Raw genomic sequence first — 6,622 nt, 5'->3', positions numbered from 1 at the left:
GGACAGGGACCCCCACTTCGACTTCGACGTCGCCATCGCACCGGTGCCCGTAGCCATCTGGGGCGACCTGGCGCAATGGGTGGAGGACAACATGGACGCCCTTGTTAGGGCCTTCGTGTCTGATGATGACGGCGTGATCATGGCCGCCGATGAAGGTGGTGTTGTGGACGGGCCTGGCGCTGACGGAGGTGCTGGTGGTGGTGGCGATGATGTCAGCGACGCCAACGACGCCTCTGGAGGTGCCCCAGAAGACGCGGTGAGTGATATATCCGACTGATCATATGTCGTGTTTACCCTGCATGAAGAAGGCTCGGGCTTGGCCCTGAAGATTGTAAGAGCGTTTTGGGAGGGGAAGCCCCTGATGTAAAGATTTGTGATCAGTACCCTGGTAAGCATGATGTTGCGTGTGAGCTTAGCGACTGACCCGGTGATGGGTCAGCTGACTTGTTTACCTTTTGACCCCGATGAGTCCCGAGCGGGCCTGCGGGGGCCGCAGCACTTCGAGTGTCTTCTGGGTGAACCCATTGATCCTGTGATGAGAACCTTCGGAGAGGGTGCGGCGACAGCGGTCCGGATTGTAGAGGTGCTCGGCCTGGCCCGGCTCGCGAGGGGCTCACGAGGGGAGGCAGCTGACGCTAACTTGGGATGTAAAGCCGAAACCAGAACACGAGAGATTGCTCGAACAAGACTAAACACCCCTTCCCCAGACACACGCAAGTCTCAAGCTCAAATCCAACTTAAATTCAAATAGAAGAAACTTGTCAACAAGGGAAAAGGCAAAAAGCAAAAAGCCGCGTCCGGCACCTAGTCTAGTCTTCGACGTCTTCTCACCAGCGCGGAGCTAAGTGCTGCCACTGGGTGTGCGCGGGAGCCCCCGAGGCCCGAGGGCGGCTCTTCGGAGACTCCGGGGCATGTACAACCCCACTCATTATTACGTGAGAGTGTCACGGGGCGGCGAGCTTCACAGGCACTAGTCCTTCTTCACAGGTACCGGCCTTGCTTCATATCGCCAGACGAGGGCCCCGCCTTGCACCACACTCTACCGCCATTGACGGCGGCCAGAGACCAAGGACGACGCCAATGGGATAGAGCGGTCGCCAGCGGTTCCCCCGACGACCATGGGTCCTCTGCCGGGGGCAGGACCTGAGGCACCTCCCCAGCAGAGGGCCTACCTCCTGAGAACGCCTTGCGCCGAGCGCCGCAGGGACGAACCCGGATCTCGGCCCCTCTCCTGCAGCCCCCGGTGCCCTCCTCCCGAGAGGTAGGAGGCTGCAGGGTTGGGGCAGCCATCTGCTGCGGCGACCTGTACCTCCTGCGACCCAAGGTTAGCATAAGCTTTTTTCTGAGGAATTAGCGGTACCAGATAGTTGCTGCCACCAGCACGGTCGTCGTGGCCCTCTTGGGGTTCCTGAAAGGGCTCAGCTTCTGGTGTCTCCTCGCCCCAGCCTGGCCCGAGGAACGAGCCATGGTCTTCTTCCAGTGCGCACTCTCGATCCACCATGTGGGGCACATAAGCTTCTGGGGCCACTGCCCCGTGGGTCTCGCTGTAGTGCCCCACATGCCAATGCAGCCTGGCTTGGAGCGTTGTCTTGAGGGTGGTGGCGTGGTGGTCCGCCGAGGATGAAGGTCGCAGCGTGCACTCCTTCATCGGCCGGAGACGGGGTCGGCGCGACTTGTCGCCTGGTGCTGACGGCCGGGTTGGCTTTGAGTAGGCTCTGGAGTCCGCTCGGAGTTGCGTGGGCACGTATGGTGCCGCCATATGGCCCACCCTGGATCTGGGGTGGCAGCTGGACGTAGAAAGGAGGCGCTCCCGAGGTGGCGGTGTCGAGGAGCTCGACCACTCGCTCCAACAACACGTCACGGCCGCCCTCCAGTAGCCGGCACCGTAGCAGCTCTCGGGCCACCGTGAGCGCGGCCCTAGAGTTCGCCTGCTCCCGTCGGGTGTGTGGCGCTATGGCCGCGACATGGCTTGAGGCTCTTGCTGCTGACCGCACCTGCCGCGGCGTGAGGGCAGGCGGCGTTTGGTCGCGTCGCCCGCGCCCCGCGGCGCCCTGCGGAGCGCGAGCTGCCTGAGGCGCAAGGTTGGGGTCGCCTTGGGCTGGCGGCACGGCATGGGCTGGCCATGCCGCCCAGCGGTCGGCGTTGGCTGTCGGGTCGCTTGACATCTGAACAGCGAGGCGACGAAACGCGAGGTGGCGGAAGAAGGATTCCGGCACACCCCTACCTGGCGCGCCAAATGTCAGATTTCGGGTTCCGGCAGACTCTTGAGGTTCGAACACTGGGGTGCGCACGAAGATCTTTCCCCTACCAGCTCACGTCTCAAAGTCTCACAAGGATCTAAGCAAGAAAGATGAACACACAAGGGACACCAGATTTATACTGGTTCAGGCCACCATCATGGTGTAATACCCTACTCCAGTGTGTGGTGTGGTGGATTGCCTCAGGGGCTAATGATGAACAATACAAAGGGAGAACAGCCTCGCGAGGGGCTGTTCTTGAGCTGGTGCGATGAACTGCTTGGGTGGGTTCAGTTGCCTCTCTCTAGTCTATGTGTCTTCTTGAGATAGATGCTCGGTGCCTCTACTCTGTGGTGGCTAGTCCTATTTATAGAGAGAGGCTCTAGGCCTCTTCCCAAATAATGAGCGGGAAGCGCGCCAACAATTGGCCATTTTGAAGGGGAACATCGGGTACACTTATCCTGACTAAACTTGGTCTTCGGCTGCCAAAGGCTCTGACGATGACGCTGTCCTGGGCTCCACGATGACCTCCGTCCTGCCGCTCTGCTGGTCTTGGTCTTGTTGCACCAAAATGGTAACATTTGCCTGATGCCTTGGCCTATGCTTGCCCCCTTTGCACCGAAGGGGAAACAAGGACACTGCGCAGGCCGGCGCCCGCCTGGCGCCCGCCTGGTCTCGATCGTCATGGCTTGCGTCACGGGCTCCTCGCGAGGTACCCTGCCTTGATCTCTCCGCCTCCTCGTGAGCCTGCCTGAGGAGCCTGCTCCTGAGGAAGCTTCTTGTCATCCGCCCCGCGAGGCTTGGCCCCTCACGAGGGTCTTGAGCTTGAGCTGATGAAGCTGGGTTGCACTGGGCCCCCACTTGAGCCACGCCGCAGGCCGCAAGCAGGCAAGTCTGGGGACCCCCGTTCCCAGAATGCCTGTCAGGACCCCGACTCAATGCCACACCGATCTAGCATGTAACACATCATATCACTTTGCGGCCTCACGCACGGTATTCCCACGGGTGCCACCTTACCTGGCCCGGGACCGTTTGCGCCTTTTGGCTCACGTATATGATAGTGTCACTAGCATCCATATGACAAAGAACCCGGGCTGACATGGCTAGTCGTAAACCCAAAGTGGCACAAACTTACAGGGACAGGCATCCATGACCCAGCATCGAACGTGTCGGTCATCAGCGAGTGAATCCAGGCTGTAGCACTGGGCTAGCAGGACTCCGGTGAACCGGGCTGTAGCGGGCTAACAGGACTCCGGTATTCATCGCGTGACATTTCCCCGAAGGAACAGACACAGGAACGAAGAAGGACACATGCCGGCCAGCCTAAGTGTTCCGGAGCAGCAGCAAGCTACCATGGCTCAGTGGAAACACTAGGAGACATTTCCCGGTAAGAGAGGCTACTAAGGATAAACAACTAGATAGCCAGATCCCACACATACCAAGCATTTCAATAACATACACACAATATGCTCGATATGTGCAATTACAACATGGCATCACAACATGACTCTACGACACAAGTAAATATTCAATAGGCTCCGAGGAGCGAGATATTACAAACATGGGTCTCATGACCCAACAATCAGAGCATACAAGTCAAGCACAAGCGGAAGCTATCATGTCTAGGTACAGACATCTATAAATGAAAAAGGCTGAGAAGCCTGACTATCTATCAGATCCTGCCGAGGGCACAAGATCGTAGCTGAGGTAACAAGCTAAACGTCGAAGTCCACGCGAAACTACTAGTGAGACTGAAGTCTCTCTGCAAAAACATAAAATAGGCAAACGTGAGTACAAATGTACCCAGCAAGACTTACATCAGAACTAACTACATATGCATCATTATCAACAAAGGGGTGGTGGGGTTTAACTGCAGCAAGCCAGCTTTGACTCGGTGGCTATCCTAAACTACGCCTTCGAGTAACTCTTTTGAGGTGGCGCACACGAGTCCACATATCCACCATATCAATACACCACTATGGATCCGCTCCCGTCTCCCTACGAGAGCGCCATCCATAGCACTCACGCTTATCTTGCGTATTTTAGAGTATCCACTTTCACTTGTCTATGAACTGATATAAGCAACCCAGAAGTCCTTTTCCGCGGACACGGCTATTCGAATAGATGATGTTAACCCTGCAGGGGTGTACTTCTTCACACACGCTCTCACCACTTACCGCCGTTTACACGACATGTACTTGGCAACCTTCAAGCGGAAGCCCAACATGGGTGTCGGCCACGGCCTGCCTAAACACTCAAGTCTCTAGTCCAGGTTTATCGCCTATTCGGGTTCCATCCATGAGGAGATCCGGCCGGAGTTTCGCTCACAGCCCCAAACGATGTGAACAGGGTTCCGTGACATCAAACGGGCGCCCGGTTTACCCGGCCACGTGCCTACCCCATCACAGCCCACCCCTACGGTCAACGCTGCGCACGGCCTCTAGCATACTACAAACACCAGAAACTACTTGCAACTCCTGGACAGAGGACAAGGGTGATCAAGAAGCCGAGAGGGTCCATTGGTTTCGGGCCCAATGCGTGGTAGTAGCTGAATCATGGATCACAAACACAGAACTCAGTTCCTGAGGACGGCTGCAATGAGACAACCCACCATGTACTCCTACATGGCCTCTCACCGCTACCTTTACCAAATCGTATTCACACACTTAGCTCACACACAGTAGGACATGTTCACACACCTCTGATTCATCCCCGATGAATCAGACCTGACTCAACTCTAAGCAGTAGCAGGCATGACAAACAAGCATGAATGAGTAGGCACAACAGGGCTCAAACAACTCCTACTCATGCTAGTGGGTTTCATCTAATTACTGTGGCAATGACAGGTCATGCAGAGGATAAAGGGGTTCAGCTACCGCAGCAAGTAACAGATGAATCGGTGTTGTCCTAATGCATTAAAAGAGAGCAGGAGCGAGAGAGTAGGATTGTATCGAAATGAACAAGGGGGTTTTGCTTGCCTGGCACTTCTGAAGATAACATTGAGTCTTCATCAGTGTCAACGATCACATCATCGGTATCACGTCTATCGAGAGGGGACAAATACCGGCAACACAGAAGGGAACACAATCAATGCAATGCACAATATGATGCATGATCATGACATGGCAAAATGAATGTGTTTTGGGCTAATGCAACTAGCAACAGATTAAATGAAGTTGGTTTGAATACAAGACTCAAATTCAAACTCCATATGTGATTATTCAAATGCCATTTAATTGATTTGTGCTAAACAGCAACTATAAGTTGTTCTAACATGCATGAAAATGGTACAGATGGATTCCTTGAATTTTTCTGATAATTTTTCATATATAAATTATTTAATTTGGAGTTACGGTTAATTTTCTATGATTTTTAGAAGTTTTAGCTATTTTCTGGAATTTATAAATCATTTTTGATTTATTTTAATTCCAGAAACAAATACTGCGTCAGCATGACGTATTAGTGACGTCAGCAGGTCAACGTGGCTGGTCCAGGTCAAACCTGGCCAGTGGGGTCCACACGTCAGTGAAATTAGTTTAGTTAGAATTTAATTAAACTAAACTGGGTTAATTAACAGGGCTGGGCCCCACCTGTCAGTGAGTCAGTGGGTTAGCTAAAATTTAATTAGCATCTAAACTAGATTACCAGGGCCCCGGGCCCACATGTAAATGACCCAGGGGAGGTCAAACCCCTGGTCAACCGGGCCTAACACGCCGGCGGTTCGTCGCCGGTGGCAACAGGTGCGGCGGAGGGCTCGGGTTCGCTCCTCCGGCGTCCAAATGGACGGAGGAGAGCGGCTACGGAGAGCTGGAGCTCACCCGCGCCCGTTTCGGCAAGCAGCAGCAGCTAGGGCGGCCGGAGACGATGGCCCCGAGCTCAGCAGCGGCGGCCGGAGCTCGGGCGTGCTCGGGTTCGGCGTTACACGGCACGGCGAGGTCAGCTGAGGGCCTCTACGGATTACTGGGGTCGTCAGGAGCACTCGAAGGCAACGAGCGCAGATGGAGGAGCCCGGGAGCACGAAGCTCACCGGCCATGGCAGACGGCGGCTTCGGGTGCTCGTGGGGCGGCGGCTACAGGGCGCGCGCGAGAGAGAGAGGTGAGGGGAAACGATGGCAAGCTCACAGGGAGGCAGCAGGGTGGCTCAGTGGGCTCAGAGACGCGCCAGACATCGCGAATCAACGGCGGTGAGCTTCGGTGGCCGGCGACGGAAACGACGATGGTGGCAGCATTGCAGCGCGTCCGGGGCCTCGTGGCTCGGTGGAGAGGAGGAGGGGGTCGAGGCGGAGCCTCTGGGCTAGTCAGGGGAGTGAGGGAGGCCCGGTGGCCGTGGTTATGGCGAGCGGCGGCGACGGCGACTCTCGGTCATGGGGGGGGGAGAAGCAGAG

Source organism: Triticum aestivum, chromosome 3B (assembly GCF_018294505.1).
Source record: "Triticum aestivum cultivar Chinese Spring chromosome 3B, IWGSC CS RefSeq v2.1, whole genome shotgun sequence".
NCBI lineage: Eukaryota > Viridiplantae > Streptophyta > Magnoliopsida > Poales > Poaceae > Triticum > Triticum aestivum.
This window is presented reverse-complemented; position numbering follows the sequence as displayed.